We start from the raw sequence: 27,713 nt of genomic DNA on the forward strand, positions 1-27,713 counted from the left end.
CACAACACACACAAACAAGATGGAATGCATTCAGTTTCCTGAAGAGTCTTTCATGGGTTCTCACTGGAACCTAGAAAGTATGTGATGCCAAGCAGATAATATCACTGAAAGCATGGGGTATTCATGTTTAGTTACCGATAACTGCATTTGCAATGATAATGATGTTGATGACAGAGTACAAAATGGTGATTGCAATCATCATTATTATAATAAGTTGAAGGATGCTTTTAGGCCAACAGATCAATGGGAAAGAAACTGAAATTGGGACTTGGAATTGGATGAGTGACTGGAATGTACACAAGAAACCAAAAATGTGTGGGAATGTGGAGGTAGCAGCTATCAGCCTTGACCGTGAAGCCTGACTGAAGGAGGGAGGATTTCGACACAAAGAGCTGTTGTCCAGAGTTCCTGAGAAAGACAAGATGCTGGCAGACAGATTGTTCTGGAATCCAAGGGAGGCTGATAAAATACTGGAAATTCCTGTTAGTTAGTGAAGACCTATCTGGTCCAGACTGTACCCTGAAACCCTTACAGTCTGCCCCTCTCCAAGGCCTTAGACACCCTTTGTAATTTGCGGGAGGGTAAAAGAGAGAGATGAGAGACACATAGATACTGAGCTGAGGTGGGCAGCCTCCAGGACCTTTCCTAATGCTAGAACAACTTCTCATCCTCCGCCTTTTTCTCCACCCTTTCCCACCTCATAAGGAGGAACTGTTAATTTAGTGCTCAGGACATCATAATGCTGCCTTAAACAGAGGGCAAGGTCACTGCTGGGTTGAAAAGCCAGGCAACCATGTGTGATTCTGGAGTCCACATTCTGCTTCTCTCCAGCTGAGTGCCTGCTGAACTGGGTAGTCCTCATGTTAACTTCCTCTCTCCTGCCTTGTAGCTCCTCAGAGAAGCCACCCTCAGCAGCCATTTTGCTCTCAGCCACTCTCTCTCCCATGAGTTTGCAGCACTGAACTCTGATTCCAGAGAGACCTGGACGTCCTGCTCTCTCTTTTCATAGCTGTGTTTGTGGTAACTCAAAATTGTTTAGCAATAAGTATTTAGTAAGGAGGGCTTCCCAGGTGGCACTAGTGGTCAAGAACCCACCTGTCAATGCAGGAGACACATAAGAGTACAGGTTCGATCCTTGGGTTGGGAAGATCCTCTGGAAGAGGGCATGACAGCCCAGTCCAGTATTCTTGTCTGGAGAATCCTATGGACAGAAGACCCTGGCAGGCTACAGTCCATAGGGTCACAGAGAGTCCGACACGACCAAAGAAACTTAGCACATTTAGTCATTCCGTTCCGTCGCTCAGTCGTGTCCGACTCTCTGCGACCCCGTGGACTGTAGCCTACCAGGCTTCTCCGTCCATGGGATTCTCCAGGCAAGAATACTGGAGTGGGTTACCATTTCCTTCTCCAGGGGATCTTCCCAACCCAGGGATCGAAGCCGGGTCTCCCGCATTGGAGGCAGACGCTTTAACCTCTGAGCCACCAGGGAAGCCCTAGCACATTTAGTAAGTAACACTAATAAATGGGACATTTGGTTTTAAAGACAGGTAAGATGTGGCACTGCTTTGGTCTGGAGCTGATTCAGGCAACCCTGCACAGGGGTGGTGGGCCTAGGCCCTCTAAAACTTATTTGCTCTTCCTCCTTGTGTTTTTATCTACTTTAGGAACCTGCAAAAGGGGTGGTGGTAGTAATCGTCAAGGTAGGATTAGGGCATTCTTGAGTCCTCTAGCAAGTTTTCATCAAAATTCCACCCTAATCCCTAACAGATTGTTATGTTTACTCTTGGGAAGGAAACTGTGTTATTAACAAATTCCTTTCAAAATAAATCAGCATTCTGCATGCACTGTGATCTTCTTCACTTCTTTTTTTTTTTAATTTACTTGGCTGTACTGGGTCTCAGTTGCAGCACTTGGGATCTTCACTGCAGTATGGAGGATCTCTTAATTGTGGCATGAGGGATCTAGTTCCCTGACCAGGGATTGAACTCGGGCCCCCTGCATTGGGAGCATGGAATTTTAACCACTGGATCACCAAGGGGAGTCTCTTCTTCACTTAAGTTCTTTCACAGGGTCTTATAGAGACTCGTTAAAAGCATAAACAACAGCAGCAACAATAATAAAATATTAAACACAGAAAACCCAAGCTCTACGCAGGCTGTGAGCTCCTACAGGATTTAGGTTCTTTGACACCTCCTTCCACCATCTCGTCTGCCCCTGCTTCAACTCCCTCTGTCATCGCCATGCCATGCTGGCCTCTCTTCCATTATCAAGCACAGGAAGCAGACTCCAACCTCCAATCCCTCAGCCTCTAAACCTAGTTTCTGAGAGATGGAAGCACACCTCTGCTCCCTGCCGCCCCTAGTGGCACCTTCCTACAAAGCACCTGCTGTGCTCCAGGCTATTTCCTTGCTTAATCTTCCCTCACAGCACTCACTGCCCTCTGACGTAAATATTTACATCCATCCCAAGTGAGTGTTTAATCATCCATTTCTTTCACTATAATGGAAGCTCCAGGGGGCAGGGATTTTGTCTGTTTTGCTCAGAGCTCTAGCCCAGAACCTAAACCAGTGTCTGGGGAAACAACACAGGTGCTCTGTGAATATCACTGAATGAACACATGCCCATTTTGCAGATGTCAAAGGTGAGGCCCAGGGAAGCAGGGTGACTGTCCGAAGTTACATCCTGGGGTCCAAAGCCAGGCTGACACCCTTCACACTGGACCAAGTGGCTTATCTGGGGTGACTCAAGTCTTAACTCGCAGAGCTCTAATTCTTACACCTTCCTGTGTCTTTCCCACGTCAGTGTGCAGCGTCTACTGGGGAAGCCCACAGGTCCCTCTTTCACCGCTCTGCTCCTTCTAACTGCCCTGCTGATAGCAAGTACTTGGCAGGCGGCCCAAAGCCTGCTCTCAGCAAGAACTGCTTCCTGTCAGTTTCCCACATAGGCCATGTTTTCGGCTCTGAGGCCTAGTGGGCTCAGTGACTTCCTTGGCTGGCATCTCGGGGCTGAGCTCTTTTCCACCAGTACAGACTCACCTCGCAGACAAAAGAGGCTCTGGATGTCTGAAGACTCATTCAGTGGACCTTTCCATAGGAGGAAATATTGTGCAGAAGCAGTATCAGGCATCTCAGGAAAGGTCTGGGCCACTGGGTCAGTCAGAGCTGCCTGGCAGTACTGCCCAGCTCCCATGCCAAACACCCAGCATTGCAGGCAGGTGCAAAGGCACTTCTGCTCATCAAAAATCTTTATTCCTCTGTGTGTGCGTGTGTGTGTGCATGTAGAAGGGAGGTAAGGGAGAGATAAAAATATGTCAAAATACACATAAAGATGGGCTCAATAAAGGACAGAAATGGTACAGACCTAACAGAAGCAGAAGATATTAAGAAGAGGTGGCAAGAATACACAGAAGAACTGTACAAAAAAGATCTTCATGACCAAGATAATCACGATGGCGTGATCACTCACCTGGAGCCAGACATCTTGGAATGTGAAGTCAAGAGGGCCTTAGAAAGCATCACTACGAACAAAGCTAGTGGAGGTGATGGAATTCCAACTGAGCTATTTCAAATCCTGAAAGATGATGCTGTGAAAGTGCTGCACTCAATATGCCAGCAAATTTGGAAAACTCAGCAGTGGCCACAGGACTGGAAAAGGTCAATTTTCATTCCAATCCCAAAGAAAGGCAATGCCAAAGAATGCTCAAACTACCGCACAATTGCACTCTTCTCCCACGCTAGTAAAGTCATGCTCAAAATTCTCCAAGCCAGGCTTCAGCAAGATGTGAACCGTGAACTTCCAGATGTTCAAGCAGGTTTTAGAAAAGGCAGAGGAACCAGAGATCAAATTGCCAACATCCGCTGGATCATGGAGAAAGCAAGAGAGTTCCAGAAAGACATCCATTTCTGCTTCATTGACTATGCCAAAGCCTTTGACTGTGTGGATCACAATAAACTGTGGAACATTCTGAAAGAGATGGGCATACCAGACCACCTGACCTGCCTCTTGAGAAACCTGTATGCAGGTCAGGAAGCAACAGTCAGAACTGGACATGGAACAACAGACTGGTTCCAAATAGGAAAAGGAGTACGTCAAGGCTGTATATTGTCACCCTGCTTATTTAACTTCTATGCAGAGCACATCATGAGGAACGCTGGGCTGGAAGAAGCACAAGCTGGAATCAAGATTGCCGGGAGAAATATCAATAACCTCAGATATGCAGATGACACCACCCTTATGGCAGAAAGTGAAGAGGAACTGAAAAGCCTCTTGATGAAGGTGAAAGAGGAGAGTGAAAAGGGTGGCTTGAAGCTCAACATTCAGAAAACAAAGATCATGGCATCTGGTCCCATCACTTCTTGGGAAATAGATGGGGAAACAGTGGAAACAGTGTCAGACTTTATTTTTTTGAGCTCCAGAATCACTGCAGATGCTGATTGCAGCCAGGAAATTAAAAGACGCTTGCCAACATCTGCTGGATCATGGAGAAAGCAAGAGAGTTTCAGAAAAACATCTATTTCTGCTTCATTGACTATGCCAAAGCCTTTGACTGTGTGGATCACAATAAACTGTGGAACATTCTGAAAGAGATGGGAATCCCAGACCACCTGACCTGCCTCTTGAGAAACCTGTATGCAGGTCAGGAAGCAACAGTTAGAACCGGTCATGGAACAACAGACTGGTTCCAAATAGGAAAAGGAGTGCGTCAAGGTTGTATATTGTCACCTTGCTTATTTAACTTATATGCAGAGTACATCATGAGGAACGCTGGGCTGGAAGAAGCACAAGCTGGAATCAAGATTGCTGGGAGAAATATCAATAACCTCAGATATGCAGATGACACTACCCTTATGGCAGAAAGTGAAGAGGAACTCAAAAGCCTCTTGATGAAAGTGAAAGAGGAGAGTGAAAAGGTTGGCTTGAAGCTCAACATTCAGAAAACAAAGATCATGGCATCTAGTCCCATCACTTCATGGGAAATAGATGGAAAAACAGTGGAAACAGTGTCAGACTTTGTTTTTTTGGGCTCCAAAATCACTGCAGATGCTGATTGCAGCCATGAAATTAAAAGACGCTTGCTCCTTGGAAGGAAAGTTATGACCAACCTTGATAGTATATTAAAAAGCAGAGACATTACTTTGCCGACCAAGGTCCGTCTAGTCAAGGCAATGGTTTTTCCCGTGGTCATGTATGGATGTGAGAGTTGGACTGTGAAGAAAGCTGATCGCCGAAGAATCGATGCTTTTGAACTGTGGTGTTGGAGAAGACTCTTGAGAATCCCTTATACTGCAAGGAGATCCAACCAGTCCATTCTAAAGGAGATCAATCCTGGATGTTCATTGGAGGGACTGATGCTAAAGCTGAAACTCCAATACTTTGGCCACCTCATGAGACGAGTTGACTCACTGGAAAAGACTCTGATGCTGGGAAAGGTTGGGGGCGGGAGGAGAAGGGGACGACGGAGAATGAGATGGCTGGATGGCATCACCGACTCTGTGGACATGAGTTTGAGTGTACTCCGGGAGTTGGTGATGGACAGGGAGGCCTGGCGTGCTGTGATTCATGGGGTCGCGGAGAGTCGGACACGACTGAGCGACTGAACTGAACTGAACTGAACTGAACTCCTTGGTAGGAAAGTTATGACCAACCTAGATAGCACATTAAAAAGCAGAGACATTTTGCCAACCAAGGTCCGTCTAGTGAAGGCTATGGTTTTTCCCATGGTCATGTATGGATGTGAGAGTTGGACTGTGAAGAAAGCTGAGCGCTGACGAATTGAACTGTGGTGCTGGAGAAGACTCTTGAGAGTCCCTTGGACTGCAAGGAGATCCAACCAGTCCATTCTAAAGGAGATCAATCCTGGGTGTTCATTGGAAGGACTGATGCTAAAACTGAAACTGCAATACTTTGGCCACCTCATGCGACGAGTTGACTCACTGGAAAAGACTGATGCTGGGAGGGATTGGGGGCGGGAGGAGAAGGGGACGACAGAGAATGAGATAGCTGGATGGCATCACCGACTCAATGGACACGAGTTTGATTGAATGTCGGGAGTTGGTGATGGACAGGGAGGCCTGGCGTGCTGTGATTCATGGGGTCGCAAAGAGTCGGATACGACTGAGTGACTGAACTGAACTGAACTGACACATAAAATAGAGACAAATAAAATGACATTCCTAAATGTTCAAATAATAAAATATCCAAAGTTAGCTGGAGTTCACCATACTATTTTTTAAAAAATCAGTAGCAGTGACTTGCAGTTTATAAAGTGTTGGCATGTGAAGGTTTTTAGAATTGAACCCCATGAGTATGAATCAGAGTTTTGCCCCTTACTTGTTGTGCACTGTTAGACAAGTTAGCCTTTCTAGGCCTCAGTCCCTCATCTGTAAGTGAGGTTAAGAATGGTACCTTCCTAGGGCATGTGTGAGCATTAGATGGATTAATTTAATGGAATCCATTGATTCCATTAAATGGAATTAATATCCACTTAAGAGTCCTTATCAAGGTGCCTAAGTGAAAAATGAATAATCAATGTTAGATATCACATTTATGTTCTTTAATTTGATCATTACAATGACCTCTTGATTCCAGAGTAGGTGTTAGCATTCTCATTAGTGGATGAGAAACAGAGAGAGAAAATGACTTGGCCAAGATCACAAAGCCACCTGAACTCGAGTCATCCATTAATTCATTAACTTAACAACTATTTCTTTTTTTGAGCAACTATCGTTCCAAGAATAGAGACTGAAACAACAGCATCTGAGAATCAAAGTAAAATATCCACTGTCATTTTCCCTCTGCCAGGGAAAACTTGAAGGGTAGGGAGAGCTTTTGATAATGTCTGAAGGATAGAAAGTGTTCCCTGAAGGAGAGAGGGAGGAGGGGGAGGAAGAAGAGGGTGGAGATGGGGGAGGAGGGGAGAGGAAGGATGGGGTGGAGGACTGAGGAGGTGCGGGAGAAAGGGGGAAAGAAGCGGGGAGGAGGCAGGGAGGGGGAGAAAGCAGCTTTAAGGGGTGGGAATGGGACCAGAATGGTGGGACCGCCGGAGCCTCATCTCTCCCCATTGCCAGAGATTTCATAAGGTTGAGAGACCTAGGAATGAATTTTGCCATCTGCAACAAACTTTTGCTGCCTGTGACAGATCGGGCAAATGTGCAGAGAGTTTAAGCCCACAGCTTAGCTACATAGAAAAGAACGATGAATCATGTGCCCTTGACATCTGCTTCTCTTCTTTGTTGCACTGGGTTCCACAGGTGTAAGAACCATCCGGCTGAATTCTCAGAAACGTGTGTTTATAGGATTAAACAAAGCACGTGTGAACGTCTCCCCATATCTTTCCAGATGGTTGAAGGATGGGTTCAGGGGCTTGGAGATCGAGGTGCAGAAGCAGAGTCCAGGTTTGGCAGTTGTATCACAGGTGGGTGTGACACTGACGGTGAGGTGGTGAGGCTGGAGCTCTGGGAGAGCTGCCTGGGGTGGGATGATGAGCCTAGAGATGAAGCAGGCATGACCCTGTCGAGTATGGTGAGCAGAGATACTGAAGGAGCTTAAGTAGGGCTGATGTAATTTATTTCTGTAGATTTTTTTCCCAAACGGAAACTTGTAATGTGATGACAAGAACATCTCATCCATCAAAGCTCTGAGAAATTAAAATGTTCTATCCTAACGTAACATGCTTTCCTTTATTTGGTTTTCATTTTACACGTCCAACACTATTTCAGGGTGGTAGAAATGAAAAAAGCATTCAACCTTCCTTTTCTACCCGCTGCTACCCACAGCTTGAGCCTCACCTTCTCTCCCTGGAGCTGCTTCCCAGGTGTCTTTCCTCTCACCTTCCTTCCCTTGATCCAGTCCACACATCCACGGGCCAGGGTAAAGCCCTGCACCAAGATGAGGGCCTGCTGCTCCCTCTGCTTGGGCCTCAGAAAACATGGCCAGGTTTAAACCCCAGACATGGAGTCCCTGCTGCCCGCCTACAGCCTGAGCTTGTGCTGGACACTTCAGAAAGACCACTGTGAGCACTCTGGGTGCTAAATGCTGCAAAGAAAAATGCAGCAAGTGACATGACACACAGTGACTGAGAAGTGTGCGTGGAGAGTGCCATTTCAGAGAGGGCAGTCAAGTACCTCTGAGAAGGTGACACTGGTGCAAAGAATCTGAACAAGCCATGTGGATACCTCGGGAACAAGGCAAAGAGAACAGAAAGGCAAAAGCTCAAGGCAGGGTGTGCTTGCCTGAGTTTTTCAAAGTTTGTTTCTTTGTGGTAAAATAACTGCAATGTAAAATTTACCATTTTAACTGTTTTTTAAGTGTATAAATCAGTGGCATGAAATACATTCACACTGTTGTGCAACCATCACCACCATCCAACCACAGAACTTTTTCATCATCCCCAACAAAACCCTCGTGTCCAAGAAACAGTAACTCCTCATTCTCCATAACTACTGTACTTTCTGTCTCTATGAATTTGACTACTCTAGGTACCTGATATAAGTGGGATCATACAACATTTGTCCTTTTACGTCTGACTTATTTGACTTAAAGTTTGTCCATGTTGTAGCATATGTCAGAATTTCCCTCCTTTTAAAGGTTGAATCATATTCTGTTGTATGGATATACCACATTTGTTTACCCATTTGTCAATGAACACTTAGGTTTTACGTCTACCTTTTGGCTACTGTGAATAATGCTGCTATAAACATGGGTTAACAGACATGTTTGAGTCCCTGCTTTCAATTCTTTTGGCTATATAGCCAGGAGTGGAATTGCTGGGTCATGTGGTGATTCTGTCTGAGTGGAATTGCTGGGTCATGTGGTGATTCTGTCTGACTTCTTCAGGAACCACCATACTGTATTCTATAGCAGCTATACCATTTTACATTCCTACCAGCAACGTACAAGGGTTCCAATCTCTCCACATCCTCATCAACACTTGTTTCCTGCTGTTTGATTTTAAGGAACAGTGTGAGAAGGCCAGTGTGACTGGATCAGATAAGCAAGAAAGACAAGAGCAGGAAGAAGGCCAGGGAAGTGTAACCATGAAGGGTGTAGAGCCATGCGAAGGACTCTGGCCATCACTTAATAGTGAGATTGGGAGCCTCTGGAGAGCCAGGGGTTGTGCAGAGTAATAATCCCATGTATAATAGGTTAAAACCCAATGCTTCCAGCTCCAGAAGCATGGGGTCTCAAGGCTAGCACAAGCCTCTCTTCTCCTAGGCTGCCAGAGGGTTAAGTAAACGCAAACACGGGTAAATGCAGTGAAAGGAGATATTTCCTTCCCCTGCTGACACACCTGATGCAGGAAGCAGACTCCTGCTCCCTGGGAATGAGAGGCCTGGCCAGATTTGTGCTTCAAGAAGAAAATGAACGTAGCCTGGACACAAGATGGCTTAGCACTTCCCATGTCAGTTTCTGAGAGCTACTGAACAGCCTAAGGCCCCATCTGTTTTCAATCTTGTTAAAACAGCCTCGTGTGCTGGAGCCTATTTAAAATAATGCACACATGGAGTTTCTAAAATGAAGAAGAGAAAGGGGCCATGCTTTCCCTGCCGGCACAGCTTATGTGTTTACTTTGGAGCTGGTTTTGGGAGTTCTGAGACAAGACACAGCTAATTTCTCTTCCCAGAGTTGATTTGCAAGTCCCCACAGGCTTTTGCTCCAAGCATTTAAGGCAGCTTGGTATGAACTGGTCACCCCTTCAAAAGGCCACTGTGAAATATCTCCATATTAAGGCTGGGCTTGGGAAAGGGGAACCCAAAGCCATTTTCCTCCTTGCAAAAGGGCTGTTTTCCCAATTCCTTTCCTCAATAGAGACTTAAATTTTTTTTTCTTTTATAACTGAGATTTTATTGGTTGTTTTGAGGATCACTACACAGACATTTCAATTTGTACGCAATTCTTCATATACGTACCAGAAATCTAAAATATTATGTAGTTTTGATTCTTAACACTTATTCCAGTGACTTTCCAGCTTAAAATTTGGAGCAAACTTTCCTTAACAGGATATCAAGTACCAATATCTTCAAATATTTATATGTTGTTACATCATAAGTCCCACTGATTCACAATATCATATACACTACATACCCAAACTGTCAATCGTTCACAGCACATTAACCAAGTTACTAGGAAAACTGGACTACCACGACCAAAGATGTTATAGTATAGTGCACAAAATTCTGACCAGGAGAGCCAAGATCAAAAAGTGGTTTGCTGTAGGAAATAATTCTACCAAAACAATAAGGGAAGAGAAGTAATTTAAAGTGTTCAAGACATTAAATGCACAACTGACTCCAAACTGCCATTTAGTATGCTTTTGTATTATAGGATATAAAAGCTACCCCCCATCTATGGAATGTTAAGCTGACACCCAAGACAATCAAAGCCTCCCGTATCCAATATCCCACTATTTTCTGGTTGTACCAAAAAATAAACAACCAGCAAATGATTTCACCTCTTAAAAAAAATACATTTACAATTAAAAACTGGGATGAGGTGGGATTCCCTCCTTTTTAAAAATGTTTCTAGAGCTACTAAAAAACTTGCATTTACAAAATAGTTGATAAAAATATTCCTCTGGATTGTACAAGAAGGGAAACAGGGACCACTGACAGGGCTGGGTGTGTGGTTATAATCAGACTTGACTTCTTTCTCTTCTGCTTCATCAGAGGCTGGGCTCTCCTCGTTTTCAGTCTCTCCATTTTCTGCAGGTAAGTCTTCTTTAGTCTCTCGGTTGGCCACTTCCGCCTGTTCTCCCTTTGCTCCTCTTTTCCCTTTAGTTTGCACTTTTCTGTCTGAAGATTTATCCTTTCCCGCCGCCGTTTTTGGCTTCGTTTCCACTTTTGCAGGAGCCGGTTTAGCTGACAACCTCGCCGATCTCCTCTTGGGCTCCTCCTTCACCGCCCCCTCGGCGGAGCTGACCTTCCTCTTGGGCATCGCGGCGGCGGGGCCGGGGAGAGCCTTCGCGAAGCTGAGTAGCCTGACCGCTGCCGCTCCTCCCGCCGAGACTTACATTTTTAAAGGCCTAGTTCTCCTTTCTCAGATATTCCTTTTCTTCCCAAGGGGCCATAGCAGTTCCAAGACAGTGTGACCCAGATAGAGCCCAGAGTCAGCGTGAATCTAATCCCCAAATGGGGATTGCCAGGGTCAGAGTCAGGGGAGAGGAACCCCCTGCAGTCTATGCACTCCCATGCAGGGAAGCAAAGGCGAGGGGGCTTCTCTGTCCACATTCCGGGGGCAGGCAGCCCCTATGAGCTGCTGAAACAATGACATTCCTGAGTCATGAGGATATCTACACATCCAGGGCCACCAAGAGCTGTAAGGGGCCATTTCTGACCCTGCAGGCTCAGGAAAAACACAACACAAATGTAGAACCACTGTACAACTTCATCAATAATGGCCCCACAGGCCTGGGACTTTATTACTAACCTCCCCTAAACCTGGGCAAGAGTTCAAAGAGGGTACAAGAGCACCAGGGTGAACATGTTCATGGTGGCCCATCAGTGGCTCCTATCATTTTCTTCTCCTTCACACCTTCTTTGACTCTCAGAATCTAGTTGACATTGTTTTCACTTGATGGCAGCAATGCCCAGTAGCAGAGGGGGAATGGTTATCCCAGTGGGAACAATGGTAGAAGTAGCAGCAATAGAAGAAAAGCAGGAGAAGCAGTGGTGTTAGTCTTTGGAGAGGAAGAGACAAAAGGAGTGATAGTACTAAGCATGGCTAGTAGCAACAGGACTGAAAATTTTATGTGTAACCTTGGTAGTTCTGGCAATAACATAATAATTATAGCATATTTGTAATCTAATATCACTAATTATATTTACATTAGGATTACAGTGTATAATGGTTAAGCACTTACTATGTGCCAGGCGCTGTTCTAGTGGCTCTGCGTGTGTTAATTCTGACAGTAGGTCCTTTTATCGTTGTGTTGTTGTTGTTCAGTCACTAAGTTGTGTCTTACTCTTTGCAACCCCAAGAACTGGAGCACTCCTGGCTTCCCTGTCCTTCACCATCTCCTGGATATTATCATTATGTCTACTTTATAGTTGGCAGCACTAAGGCATGAGTGTAAATGTAATTCCCCAAGGTCACACAGCTGGGAGGTGATAGATCAAGAATACAAACACAAGTGATCTGGCTACAGGACACCTGCTCTCAAATACTCCCGTAGGCTTCTTCCAACCCATGGCAGAACCCAAGGCTAGGAGAGCAGCAGGATGGAGGGAGGGAGAGAATCACTTCTAACGAGAATGTCTATGGAGTGGGATACTTCCTGGAGGTTCAAGGTTCAGAGTCATCCAAGCTCTGCATCAAACAGAAGAGTAATTTTTACTTTTTAATTTGCTTAAATACTGAGTTTTATATAAGACTTCAGTTCAGTTCAGTTCAATCGCTCAGTCATGTCTGACTCTCCGCGACCCCATGAATCACAGCACGCCAGGCCTCCCTGACCATCGCCAACTCCTGGAGTTCACTCAAACTCATGTCCACAGAGTCGGTGATGCCATCCAGCCATCTCATTCTCTGTCGTCCCCGTCTCCTCCCGCTCCCAACCTTTCCTAGCATCAGACTCTTTTCCAGTGATTCAACTCGTCGCATGAGGTGGCCAAAGTATTGCAGTTTCAGCTTTAGCATCAGTCCTTCCAATGAACACCCAGGATTGATCTCCTTTAGAATAAACTAGTTGGATCTCCTTGCAGTCCAAGGGACTCTCAAGAGTCTTCTCCAACACCACAGTTCAAAAGCATCAATTCTTTGGCGCTCAGCTTTCTTCACAGTCCAACTCTCACATCCATACATGACCACGGGAAAAACCATAGCCTTGACTAGACGGACCTTGGTTGGCAAAGTAATGTCTCTGCTTTTTAATATACTATCAAGTTTGGTCATAACTTTCCTTCCAAGGAGTAAGCGTTTTTTAATTTCATGGCTGCAATCAGCATCTGCAGTAATTTTGGAGCCCAAAAAAATAAAGTCTGACACTGTTTTTCCATCTATTTCCCATGAAGTGATGGGACCAGATGCCATGATCTTTGTTTTCTGAATGTTGAGCTTCAAGCCAACCTTTTCACTCTTCTCTTTCACTTTCATCAATAGGCTTTTCAGTTCCTCTTCACTTTCTGCCATAAGGGTGGTGTCATCTGCATATCTGAAGTTATTGATATTTCTCCCAGCAATCTTGATTCCAGCTTGTGCTTCTTCCAGCCCAGCGTTCCTCATGATGTACTCTGCATATAAGTTAAATAAGCAAGGTGACAATATACAGCCTTGACGTACTCCTTTTCCTATTTGGAACCAGTCTGTTGTTCCATGTCCAGTTCTAACTGTTGCTTCCTGACCTACATACAGGTTTCTCAAGAGGCAGGTCAGGTGGTCTGGGATTCCCATCTCTTTCAGAATGTTCCACAGTTTATTATGATCCACACAGTCAAAGGGTTTGGCATAGTCAATGAAGCAGAAATAGATGTCTTTCTGGAACTCTCTTGCTTTCTCCATGATCCAGCGGATGTTGGCAATTTGATCTCTGGTGCCTCTGCCTTTTCTAAAACCTGCTTGAACATCTGGGAGTTCACGGGTCACATATTGCTGAAGCCTGGCTTGGAGAATTTTGAGCATGACTTTACTAGCGTGGGAGATGAGTGCAATTGTGCGGTAGTTTGAGCATTCTTTGGCATTGCCTTTCTTTGGGATTGGAATGAAGACTGACCTTTTCCAGTCCTGTGGCCACTGCTGAGTTTTCCAAATTTGCTGGCATATTGAGTGCAGCACTTTCACAGCATCGTCTTTCAAGATTTGAAATAGCTCAGTTGGACTTCCATCACCTCCACTAGCTTTGTTCGTAGTGATGCTTTCTAAGGCCCACTTGACTTCACATTCCAAGATGTCTGGCTCTAGGTCAGTGATCACATTATCGTGACTATCTTGGTTGTGAAGATCTTTTTTGTACAGCTCTTCTGTGTATTCTTGCCACCTCTTCTTAATATCTTCTGCTTCTGTTAGGTCCATACCATTTCTGTCCTTTATCGAGCCCATCTTTGCATGAAATGTTCCCTTGGAATCTCTAATTTTCTTGAAGAGATCTCTTGTTTTTCCTATTCTGTTGTTTTCCTCTATTTCTTTGCATTGATCACTGAGGAAGGCTTTCTTATCTCTCCTTGCTATTCTTTGGAACTCTGCATTCAGATGCTTATATCTTTCCTTTTCTCCTTTGCTTTTCGCTTCTCTTCTTTTCACAGCTATTTGTAAGACTTCCTCAGACAGCCATTTTGCTTTTTTGCATTTCTTTTCCATAGGGATGGTCTTGGTCCCTGTCTCCTGTACAATGTCACGAACCTCCGTCCAGAGTTCATCAGGCACTCTATCTACCAGATCTAGTCCCTTAAATCTATTTCTCACTTCTACTGTATAATCATAAGGGATTTGATTTAGGTCATATCTGAATGGTCTAGTGGTTTTCCCTACTTTCTTCAATTTAAGTCTGAATTTGGCAATAAGGAGTTCATGATCTGAGCCACAGTCAGCTCCTGGTCTTGTTTTTGCTAACTGTATACAGCTTCTCCATCTTTGGCTGCAAAGAATATAGTCAATCTGATTTCGGTGTTGACCATCTGGTGATGTCCATGTGTAGAGTCTTCTCTTGTGTTGTTGGAAGAGGGTGTTTGCTATGACCAGTGCATTCTCTTGGCAAAACTCTATTAGCCTTTGCTTGCCCTGCTTCATTCCATGCTCCAAGGCCAAATTTGCCTGTTACTCCAGTGTTTCTTGACTTCCTACTTCTGCATTCCAGTCCCCTATAATGAAAAGGACATCTTTTTTGGGGTGTTAGTTCTAAAAGGTCTTGCAGGTCTTCATAGAACCGTTCAATTTCAGCTTCTTCAATGTTACTGGTTGGGGCATAGGCCTGGATTACTGTAATATTGAATGGTTTGCCTTGGAAATGAACAGAAATCATTCTGTCATTTTTAAGATTGCATCCAAGTACTGCATTTCGGACTCTTTTGTTGACCATGATGGCTACTCCATTTCTTCTAAGGGATTCCTGCCCACAGTAGTAGATATAATGGTCATCTGAGTTAAATTCACCCATTCCAGTCCATTTTAATTCACTGATTCCTAGAATGTCTATGTTCACTCTTGCCATCTCCTGTTTGACCACTTCCAATTTGCCTTGAGTTCTATTTCAAAAGATTGTTAAAAAGCAGCAGTGTGGTGAGACTTTGGGATTAGATGGGTGTCCTAACCAGGTCTTATTTTCTGTATTCTGATGCTCTCATACCTTTCAGGCTCAGTGAACCTGGATGGACCGCCTCTCACAGAGTTAGCCAGAACCTGGAGATAGTAAAGACCTGCCATAGAGAGCACCTGTCAAATGTGAGACAACCATGTTCCAGAGCCCACACCGCAATGACCTTCTCTATCAGGCTCTGATGCGAAGAGATGACCCATTGGAAAAGACCATGATGCTAGAGAACATTGAGGGCAAGAAGAGAAATGGGCAGCAGAGGATGAGATGGTTAGATAACATCACTGATTCAATGGACAGGCGTTTGAGCAAACTCCAGGAGATGGTGAAGGGCAGGGAAGCCTGGTGTGCTGCAGTTCACAGGGTGTAAAAGAGTCCGACATGACTTAGAGACTGAACATCAACAAGTAGGCTCTCACTCTGGGCCACTATCTCCCCCTGACCCCCAACAACCCAGGGCCAGGTGCCAGACAACCAGGGAGAGCCCCTACACCCCAGAGCCTGCTGATATTATTCAGATTAGTCAATCCAGAATGTGCTCACCATGCTGTGCCTTTTCCTTTCAGTGGAACCGCAATAATGAAGGCTCTTGCCCACATTTTCCCCTTGCTCCCTCTGCCTCTAGACTGGCCATGATGCTTCCCCATGGGATCCCCACATCGTGGTATTCTGTGCCTCCTGCTTTAGGGGACTATGAGTACGAGACACTTCTTCCTTCATGACAGTCATTTCCGTGTCTTACCATACTTGACTATAACAAATCCCAGGCCCCTACACAACACCAGAATTGGTCCAGCCCTTCGGGGTTTCACCTGGCTTCGGGACTCTGTTGTGGGCTGCTGGGTGCACAACCAGGGGTCACGCTGACTGAGGGGCACTGTGTTACAAAGATCCAAGAGCATGAGGTGTCTATTCCATTCTGGAACTTCCTCACTGTGGGATCTTGGGGAAATCACAGAAACCTCTGCCGTGGCATTTTTGTAAGAATGAAGGAGAAGGTCCCTGCCCCATCTCTACCCTGAAGCCTTTAGTGATGAGCAAAAGGAAGAGGGAAGGTGAAGTTTCTTCAGAGCCATCTGGGACACCCACATCATCATAAACTGAAGTACCACCTCCTGTCTCTAGGGGCCCACAAGGCTCCTTGCACAAAAGGAATCATCTTGGAGTTGCTTCAATCTAGCACCGGGTTCCCCAAACTTGGCACATTGACTTTTTTGAGTTGGATAATTCATTCATTGTTATGGAAGGCTGTCCTGTGTACTATAAGATGTTTAGACGCATCCCTGTCCTCTACTCATAGAGGTCAGCAGCATCCCCCTGTTGTGACAACCAGAAGCATTTCCAGGCATTGCTAAATGGCCCCCAGGGGCAAAATCACCCCTGGTTGAGAACTACTGGTACAGAGAAGGAATGAGTTAAGCTCCCTCCCTTCTCATTTCTCCTCTCCACCTCTCCCTCTTCCTCTTCTTTCTCTTCCTCCTTTCTCTCCCCATCTCTCTTCTTCCAAAACGCTCGACGTTTGCAACCCCAGGTACCCCTGTGGAACAGCAGGGCTCTAGGGGACAACTGGAAAACAGGTGCTCCAGTGAACAACTCCAGAGACTGCCAGAATAGAATTCAGCACTCTCTTGGTGGTGGGGCTTGGTTCCATTCCCATCATATATTTACCAACTCAGCTCATCTGGCGCGATCCAACCACCTCATCCATAATTTACCATCCTCTTTAAGTAGGCTCGTATCAAACCCACAGAATGTGAGAACTGAAAGTTCCTTTGGGGTTACCCAGTGAGTTTCACCTTGCTGCCAGCTCTGGTTGCTGCATGGAGAATGATGAAGCTGCCCTAAGCTCAACAGGAAAGCCTGCCTTCATCGAGCGGTGGTGTCTGTTGTGGCTGGGGGAGAGCTGGCAGGTAGAAAACACTCCATGCATCTGCCAGTTCCTCCTTTACAAATCAGTCAACCCAGATCCAAGGTCCTCCTGGATTTAACTAAATGAACCAAATCTTACAATGTGATGAACATAGTAGTATTGTTGTTACTGCCTCCATTTTGCAAATAAACAAACTGTAGCTAAGGACACTGAGTCATATGCTCAGAGTTCCATAGGTAATAAGAGGTGGTGCCAGGATTTGACCCTGATCTCTTCTGATCCAAGACACAGCTCTGTCCATCATACCAAACCTTCTTGAGATGTCTCATTTTCCGAGGCAACAAAAAGTTTCTTCCAAACAAATAAAATACTACGGAGCAGCAGTAAGAATTAGTGAAATGAGCCTGTTTACTTTCAGATTCTTAATGTCATTTCCCAATAAATATAAGTGAGGAACAGTTAAAGTAAGGATTAGAAGAAACCAGAAGCCACACAGAAGGGTGGTGGGGGTAGCAGCTGTGTATCTCAGAAATGAGGGGTGAATTAGCCATGAAAGTCAGGAGAATCTGTTTTATAAAGTATGGACTGCTTGGGAGCCAGGAGTTCAAATCCTGTAACCTGCATCGCTGGACCTCTCTGAACTCGAGTTTCTTCTGTAATAGTAACAGGTAACTCCAAAGGCCACTGTGAGGATAAAGCGAGATTGTTGTTCAGCTGCTCAGTCATGTCTGACTCTTTGAGACCCCATGAACTGAAGCACACCAGGCTTCCCCATCCTTCACCATCTCCCATAGCTTGCTCAAACTCATGTCAATTGAATCAGTGATGCCATCCAATCATCTCATCCTCTGTCCTGTCCTTCTCCTGCCTTCAATCTTTCCCAGCATCAGGGTCTTTTCCAGAGTCAGCTCTTCTCATCAGGTGGCCAAAGCACTGAGCTTCAGCTTCAGCATCACTCCTTCCAATGAATATTCATGATTGATTTCCTTTAGGATTGACTGGTTTGATCTCCGTGCAGTTCAAGGGACTCTCAAGAGTCTTCTCCAACACCACAGTTCAAAAGCATCAATTATTTTGTGTTCAGCTTTCTTTATGGTCCTACTCTCAGCATCAGGGGTGTGTGTGTATGTATAGCATGTGCTTAATATTTAGGACTTTATTATTTTATCACTATTATTGGTATTATGAAATACTAAATTTCATGAAGGTATTTGAGGAGAAAGGAACCTAGTTCTAAACTGATTTTAAAACCCCTCCCCAAAAAAAGCAGTGAGGAAAGAGTTAGGTTTTAGACAGATAGGTAACTGAACAAACAGGTATATAGATAGATGGAAGAATGGACAGATAGATGTTTATAGAAACAACATTTGGGGGAAACAATATGCAGAACCTAAGGGAAAGTCACTATAAATGAGAGACCATCTGAATTAAGTATTAGCTCTCCAAAGACCCTCAGAGGCACCAGTGAGTAGAATGAGGAAGACAGGCAGTGAGAAAGCCACAGTGGTGCCTGGTTAGGGGGGCCTTGGTGCTGCCGAGAGACTTTGGCCTCCCTCCCACAGACATTAAGGAGTCTGGGCCATGGAGAGCAAAGGGAGTGAGAGAGACCAAAGTGGTTGTATGAGAGTAAGCAAAGTGAGACGCATGATCAAAACCTGGTTCTGTCCAATGAATGCAAATTTGGGGCTCCTGGCACTTGGCTGGCTCAGCCACAGGAGGTTCAGCCCCTTCGTTTCCCCTGCTTTTCCTGGCAGCCAGAGGGGAGGGCTGACTGTCTCCTCTCTGTCTGGACAGAATGTAGGCCCCGAGATGGGGTGGGTGAAGAGGTCACTTGGTTCAGTTCCACCTCAAACAGTCTGAGAACCCACCCAGAAGCTCATGAAGGGAACTTCGGGGAGGAAAGAAAGTTTCAGAAACACAGGTTAACAGGTCTCTGAGAAAATCAATCTGAAAAAGTGCTGTAGGCAGGAGGAAGCAAGTGGTTTTTCCAGGTCCAGCAGGGCAACAGGTGAGCCAAAGAAAGCAGGCAGGCACAAGTTCCAATCACAATTCTGTCGCTAATCCCACAAGAACCTACTTCACCTCTCCCAGCCTTGGTTTTGTCATCTGAACAATAACAGGACTAAATATAGCATTGTGAGAGAAGCGTTAGAGCCATGAAGGGCACATAACTGACCTTCAATAATAATTTTTCTTCTTGGTTTTAACATGCACACAGAACCCCCTAGATGCAACTCCATGCCCGTTAAGCAGACTCATTTCTACTTCCTGTCTGGCACTGCCCTCTTATCATAGCCAGGTTTCTCCCTTGAGAACTCCCACAGCCTGACCTGGCAAGGAGGAGACAAGCCTGGCTCTACTGTAACCAGCACTATGACCTTGGGCAAGGAATACCTGGTGACTAGCCTTGGCTCTAGAGAAGAGATTAAAACAGGCAGTAAGATGCAGGGTCAGTGGTGTGGGCACCAGGGCTTCTGGAGTATTCACATCTCAGCTCTTTCACTGACCGACCGCTGGGTGGCCTTGCGTAAGACACAACCTCTCGAGTCTCAGTTCCATCAGCACTTCCTTGGTGAGGTCATGGTGAAGGTTAAACATATACAGATAAACTCAGACAGTAGCTGGTCTGTTGTGTTCATCTAATGTTCACGTGGTTCACTGGTGTCAGATTAGTGCTGTACCCATGTCATTCACCATGCAAAAGAATATTTGGGTGAATCTGCTTCCTGGGAAGTTCTTACAGTAGATCCGATATTTTCTCTGTAGCTTTTGCATTTTTCCCTACTTCAGATTATTAGACAAATATTTATTGAGCACAGATTAGGTATCTGGTTACTGGAAACACCTACTAAATACCTGAATAAGTAGCCAGTGGTGTCATGCTACTGTAACACTGTGTATCTTCTTTTCATGGCTCCTAATCAGTCCACCTCATGAGACGAGTTGACTCACTGGAAAAGACTCTGATGCTGGGAAAGGTTGGGGGCGGGAGGAGAAGGGGACGACGGAGAATGAGATGGCTGGATGGCATCACCGACTCTGTGGACATGAGTTTGAGTGTACTCCGGGAGTTGGTGATGGACAGGGAGGCCTGGCGTGCTGTGATTCATGGGGTCGCGGAGAGTCGGACACGACTGAGCGACTGAACTGACTGAACTGAATCAGTTTGCAATTGTATATGCATGTAGGTATGCGAGTGTGTGCAAGTGTCAGTGTGCGTGTGAGAGAGAGCTAGGGATCAATGATGTGATTAACATCTGTCTCTCCCATTAGACTTTAAGCTCCATCAGGTAGACACTACATCTATTTTAAATCACCTTTTCAGTCTTAGCACTCACCACACAGTAGGCACTCAGTTAATATTTACAGGTTGAATAAAGATACTGTCCATTTTCTCTATAAGCCCAGAGACTAGAGGGAGTGACAGGCAGGTGAACAACTAATTTCAAAGTAATCTGGTAAATGGAATGACAGAAATATGCATGAGGTATGTGACAGCACAGTCAAGAGGCACCTGACCCTCCTTGGACAGAAGCAGCTCAGGGGAAGCAGAATAGAAATAATGCCTGAGCTAAACCTTGAGGAAAGGGAGGCAGGGCTCACTTGCAGAGGATCCTGTAAGCAAGTTTGCAGCCCACAGAACAAGTCTCACGCACAAGTCAGTCCTTACACAGAAGAAACTCACCAAGTCTTTTTCAGATTTTTACTTCTCCAGATACAGCTTCGCAGGTAAAACAGTGTCTGGAGTCAAACAGGGAATCCCAGCTCTGCCGTGTGTAAGCTCTGTGGCCTTCAGTAGGCCACCCAACCTCTCTTAGCCCTAGTTTCCTCATCTGGAGAATGGGGGAACTTACAGCATCTGCTCTTCATGGAGTAGTGATGAAGATAAATAAACGAATCTGTATGATGTACTCAGCGTGTGCCCAGCACTTAGTGAGCATGTGATTAGACACTGGTTATTTTCACTAATCCCTTCTGAGTCCAGACTACACAGCTGTCATGTACATGACAACACCATCTGTGGAAATTATCTCATGTTACCCTCTAAACTCCCTGAGAGAAGTGATCCAAGACTTCTCTTAGGTTCAGCTTAGGTTGACTTCTACTCTAAAGGAAGCAGTGCCTTATGAAAGCTCCCTGTGTGATGTTAAATATATATATTGTATGACATATAAGCTCATTCTCAGATACCAGCCTCTCCTCTCTTTCCCAGGGCCACACTGGATATGATCCAAAAGAAGCCATTTCAAAGCAGGTGTCCTGTTTATGTGTCAGCCACACTCCCCACCTCAGGATATTCTGGTCAGGGTGGGCTGGGAGATTCCTCAGACATTCTAATAGATTAGTTTCCAGTTTAGCATAACAGCTAGACAGATTTTTGCAGTGAAGTCATCCAAGTCAATTAAAAGGCATTTTTCCCTGCTGTGAGTTCAGAAGTCCCTTTGGTTTGTTCCAGCTTTCTGGGATGTTTCATAATAGGTTCCACCCTGGGTTAATTAATAACCCTTGATTCCTACTGAAATGCAAAGACTGAAATCCTGTGTGCAAGCACATCCGGGCAGGGGCTGCTGGCAGGGCTGGGGTGAACCCAGCAGGGCTCCTCTCATCAGGGAGTGAGCCAGACCCCTAACAGTAGAGATGACAGCAGAGCTGGCAGCAAACGTAAAGAGTGGCTGAGCAAAAGCTGCAGGTCAAAGCTGGAGAAGTGGTGTGGGGAGGGAGAGCAGAAGCAGTTGAAGAAATCAGGAGGCCAGAGATTCAGCAGGTTGGGACTAAGCTGGAATGTGGGTGTGAAAGTGGCTAGGACTAAGCTGGTGAATAAGATGAGGTTGATGGTGGTCGCTTTCATGCGATGCTGGCTCAAACACATCCTGTGGGTTTGGTTCCATCCTCTCGGTTTTGAGGAAAATAGATTATTCCTTCTATTCTCAAATACAAGTTACAGGTATGAGAATGAAGCTCAATGGGCTAAAGAACACCAAGTCAGGGATACACACGCATTTTATGAAGTTCTTTCCATGAACCTCCTCCCCAAGCATAATATTCCACAATGTTTTTTTCACCCAGTCCAGAGCAGAATTTCCCTGCCTCCAGTCTCATGCCACCCAGTCTATCTTCTAAAACCACTATCAGCATGTGCATCCTAAAATGAAAACATGATCATATTACTCCATGGCTGAAAAAGTCCAATAAATATGTCCCCACTCCCCGTGACACAATTCAATTTCTAACCGCATGCATTGCCATACAAAGCCCACCCTGAATAGAGATTGTTTTCTTTTTCAGCTTCATCTCCCACCACGCTTTTGAGTGCAACCTCTACTCTGGTCATTTCCCTGACTTGTAACAAATTGAAATTTCAAACATACTCTTTAGTGGGAAGGCTTGAATACCTGACTACCTCACCACCCTATGTGCACAACTGTACCCTTCCTGTCCTGACACTTGGCTAATTCTTGCCCCCAAGCCTCTGGGAAGCCTCTCCTAAGAGTGTTCCCAGGCAAGGTTGACGATCCCTCCCTCTTCTGTGCTCCACTATGCTTTGTATGATCTCTTTGTCAGCATGCATCCCAGTGTACAATAACCACCGCCCCCATTGTTTATTTTCCACCAGAAGGAGAACCCTTTGAGAGTGGAGAGCTCTATCATTAAGGCCACATACAAAGCATGTGCTCGGTGTTTCTTGAACGAAGGGGCAGGTTAAGATACGGTGTTTTATTTACTTTCTTATTACATATTCCTCAAGAAATTAAAGGGATTATTGCTTTCTCCTTCTCAGACAGTAAAATGTCTTCTTGCAATGCGGGAGACCCCATTCAATCCCTGGGTTGGGAAGATCCCCTGGAAAAGGAAAGACAACCCACTCCAGTACTCTTGCCTGGAAAATTCCATGGACAGAGGAGCTTGGTAGGCTACAGTCCATGGGATTGCAGAGTCGGACTCAACTGAGTGACTTCACTTTATACTTTGTACTTTTTCAGAACCTCAACTTGATCTCCACTGGAGTCTCATCTATCTATTAATATAATATTGGGCTTCCCTGGTGGCTCAGATGGTAAAGAATCTGCCTGAGGTGCAGGAGACACAGGTTCTATCCCTGGGTTGGAAAGATCCCCTGGAAGAAAGCATAGCAACCCACTCCAGTATTCTTACCTGGAAAATTTCATGGACAGTGGAGCCTGGAGGGCTACAGTCCATAGGGTCACGGAGAGTCAGACATGACTGAGTGACTAACACTTTCACTTTCCATATGATATTTAGAGGGGACAGGACAGATGTTGATGGAGTGGGTGGCAGTTAGGAAGGGTAAATTACAGAACTTGGCAGGCAGAGGCTAAGGAGTTATGAGCAGCAATTCCCAGTGCAAAAGATGGACCTGCTTTCATGCCCATGGCTCCTTTCTTCTCATCACTGGTTAGGGTATAGTCACACCAGAAGAATCATCCAACTGGCAAAGCAGTCCTGGCTGCACTTAGAATCAGCAGGGCTCTCCAACCATGGTCTCAACACTCCCCCTACTGCAGCTCCTTCATTGACCATCAGCTGTTATCAGCTGTTGCTCACTCCACCCCCCATTCTTGAAGAAGAAAGCCTCTTACAGGTAAATGTGAAAAAATATGAACTTCAGAGATAGAAAATTAGAATAATTTGTCTGCTATTAAAACCATCAGTTCAGTTCAGTTGCTCAGTTGTGTCCGACTCTTTGCAACCTCATGGACTGCAGCACACCAGGCTTCTCTGTCCATCACCAACTCCCGGAGCTTGCTCAAACTCATGTCCATTGAGTCAGTGATGCCATCCATCCATCTCGTCTTCTGTCGTCCCCCTCTCCTCCTGCCTTCAATCTTTCCCAGCATCAGGGTCTTTTCTAATAAGTCAGTTCTTTATATCAGGTGGCCAAAGTATTGGAGTTTCAGCTTCAGCATCACTCCTTCCAATGAACATTCAGGACTAATTTCCTTTAGGATTGACTGGCTGATCACCTTGCAGTCCAGGGGACTCTCAAGAGTCTTCTCCAACACCACAGTCCAGAAGCATCCATTCTTTGGCGCTCAGCTTTCTTTGTCGTCCAACTCTCACATCCATCAGAAGCGACAGAGAGTTTCTTCAAAGGGTAAGACAAAAGATAACACTGGAGAAAATGCAGAAGGAAAACAATGACACGGGACACGGAAGCCCAGGTCTCCCTATTTTGAACTCCAACAATAATCCCATGTGCCTGCTGGGAATAGTCACTTGCCCTCTGTGAGCCTCTGGATTAGATGACCTTGAAGTCCCTTTTTGACTCCACCCTTCTATGACTGTATCGTGTCATCCGTTCGCTCACCCATACACTCAACATTCACTGAACCCCCTGACCAGAACCTGTGCTACCTGCTATCAAGAAAAAGCTAGGTGTCAACTGAATGCCATGTATCCATGGGAAATAATATTGGATATATATATATATATATGCACATGTGCAAGCATGCTAAGTCACTTAATTTACGTCCAACACTGGGAAAACCCAATGGACTGTAGCCCACCAGGCTCCTCTGTCCATGGGATTCTGGAGTGGGTTGCCATGCTCTCCTCCAGAGGATCTTCCTGAACCAGGGACTGAACCTGCGCCTGCGTCTCTTACATCTCCTGCATTGGCAGGAGGGTTCTTTTACGCCTAGCATCACCTGGGAAGCGTGTGCGTGCGTGTGCGTGTGTGTAGATAATAAAAACACAGATATAAACGTGACATACATGTACATCTCATTCCTCATCTACACAGCTAAGTTCTCTACAGAATGGATTATATTCTTTCTATTTCTGAATAATCCCACATACTGACACCTAGAAACTACTCAGGCAACATGTGATCAATGATGTGAAGGTGGCTGTAAAAACAACTACTAACACTTAAGCAGCACTTTCTGGATGCCAGGATATGCTTTGCGTTTTTCACATGTGATAATTTATTTCATTCTCATAACAACTCTATAGGTACATATTGCTGTTGTTATTGTTATTATTATTTTCATGTTACACATGAGGAAAATGAGGCACACAGAAGTCAAATTACTTGCTTAAGGTCACTTAGGCTGAGATTCCAACCCAGGTGGTCTGGTTCCAGAGTCTGAGCTGTTAATATTATTAACGTAATCTAAAAATATACAGCTACACTTAAAGACGAACAGTAACCCTTGGGGGAAAACAAAGAACAAACAGAATTGTTAACAGGGGAACAATGCAGCAATAAGCCAGAAACATCAAATGATGAGTCAGAGCCATCAGGGTTGGGAAAGGAGGAGTCTTTTGCTGGAAGAACATCTCATAAGAGCTTGTAATTTATTCAGTAGATCCAACGAGTAGGGTGAGATAAGAAGCGATGGTGGAGTTATGTGCTCAAAGAACCTGAGCAAAGAGAGGAAAGGCAAAGAACCTGAAGAAGGCAAATTCAAGATCCAACATATTTAAGCTGATAGATATACTTTGATAAAGAATCTGCTTGCAATGCAGAAGACCTGGGTTTGATTCCTGGTTCGGGAAGGTCTCCTGGAGAAGGGAATGGCTACCTATTCCAGTATTCTTGCCTGGTGAATTCCACGGACAGAGGAGCCTGGTGGGCTACAGTCCATGGGGTCACAAAGAGTTGGACATGACTGAGCGACAAACACACTCTCCTTCGGTTAAGAATGAGGACCCTGGACTTGGCTGAAACTGGTTTCGAATCCCTGGACCCCCCATTCTTACTAGCTGTGTGACTCTGCTTGGGCACTTGATTTAAATCCTGTCTCAGTTTCTTCAGCGACAGGCATGCTGTGCAGGTTACATGAATTAACACAGAGGAAGGACGCAACGTGGCCTCTAGCATACAGTCCCTGCTCAATACGTTTGCTGCCATCACCACGATTATTGTTTCTCCATTTCTCTATTGTCTTCCTAAGTCGGTGAGCCTAAAGGTAGACCAAGGGTGGTAATAAATCCACATCAATCCATGTTATGGTTAAGTAGAGAAACACTTGCTCCTCTAATGAGTTATGTTTCAGTTAATAGCCCTAGTGTCCCACCTGCTTTTTTTCTTTATTCCTCCAGCTGTTTCTTAAATTTGAAAAGGAAAAAAAAAACAAAAAACCTCCATGGAGACCTGCACGCTTTTAAAAATAATACAAAACAGAACGTCTGAGGTCAGGGTAAGCCAAGCCAAACAAATAAATCTTGCAGGATTGTGTTAACAAAACAAGGCTTAGTGGATCAGAGCGGGTAGAATTCTGCCGGATTCAGCCCTGCAGAGAAACACCAAGCTCTGGTGAATTTCAAACACAAGGAGGTCAAATATGACGATCAAATGATGAAGCACTTCAGAGTTCAGCACTGATGCTTGGGCTGGAACCAGGAGAGCATCCTGTGCATGGTGGTCTCCAGAACCCACGAGGCATGTAAAGTCCTAGAAATTTAGATCCAAAGGGCCTTATGGATCATTCGTATAATCACCGTGGAGGGCAATTTGTCAATATCTATCAGAATTATAAAAGTCCTGGGAGGCAGGCTCTGAGACGAACATTAGCCCACAAGAAGTTCATTAGGGAGAACTTCGGGGATGACCACCGCTGGAAGGGAAGACAAGGGAAGGAAGCAGGACTGGGCGGAGAGAGAAGCTGGGCTGCACTGCTGTCCCAGCAGACACTTCCACCAGCTCCACAGGGAACTCTGAAGCTGGGCTGGCCCTTCAGAGTTGTCTCAAATTGGGATAAAGGAGGGATAAAGGAGCTAGGTCACAGGAGATGTGCCCTTGGGCAAGGCAGCACTTTTCATCTGCGCGAGGCACAGAATGACGGCTGACACCTGAGGGCTGTCTTCTGGGATCAATTCCAGCAGCCGGGGGAAAGTCCTTCTTTCTTCAAGGTGCACTATAGCAAGCATTACATGCAATACATCCATAATCACTTTTTCTATTCGAGATAGGAATCCTGTGGGGATACAAACAGATGCTTCAAATGACAGAGGTTTAGCATTGTTTATAATAGTCAAGTTACGGAAAATAAATGATGGTATATTCAAAGAACAGCCCCTCGGCAACCATCAATGAGAATGAGCCAGCTCTGCACATACTTTCAAGGAATAAACTCTAAGATACACTGAACCACAGGGGACGTGTGGATGGACTGCACTGCTCACTTGTCAACTGCCACTCAGCCCCACACCCATCCTATCCTCTCCCGCACGACGGGGGCTGAAAGCCTATCTCTGCACTTCCCAGGTTCTTTTGACACACTGTGCTGTGCTTAGTCACTCAGTTGTGTCCGACTCTTCGAAACCCCATGGACTGTAGCCTGCCAGGCTCCTCTGCCCATGGGGATTCTCCAGGCAAGAACACTGGAGTAGGTTGCCATGCCCTTCTCCAGGGTATCTTCCCAATCCAGGGATCGAACCCAGGTCTCCCACATTGCAGGCAGATTCTTCACCATCTGAGCCACCAGGGAAGCCCTTTTGACACATAATTCCAGCCAATTTCTACCAATTTCTTACCATTCAGTTAAGAGTTGAGGTTAGGAAGATGGTGGCAACAAAGCTTCTCCAACAGTAGTAGCGGTTAAAGCAGGCTGGTGGCAATTCCTCCAGCATCGGGGG

General features: G+C 45.4%; 1 protein-coding gene and 1 pseudogene across 1 annotated transcript in view; both read right to left on the minus strand.

The window, feature by feature from the left end:
• SYN3 (synapsin III) overlaps nt 1–27,713 on the minus strand; it is a 446,058-nt gene that overhangs the window by 391,335 nt on the left and 27,010 nt on the right. The gene's annotated exons all lie outside the window — the stretch shown is intronic.
• Nucleotides 9,942–11,031, minus strand: LOC148777652 (non-histone chromosomal protein HMG-14 pseudogene; annotated as a pseudogene).

The sequence above is a fragment of the Moschus berezovskii genome, chromosome 6 (assembly GCF_049115385.1).
Source record: "Moschus berezovskii isolate FMDL1 chromosome 6, NW_MosBer_1.0, whole genome shotgun sequence".
Classification (NCBI taxonomy): Eukaryota; Metazoa; Chordata; class Mammalia; order Artiodactyla; family Moschidae; genus Moschus; species Moschus berezovskii.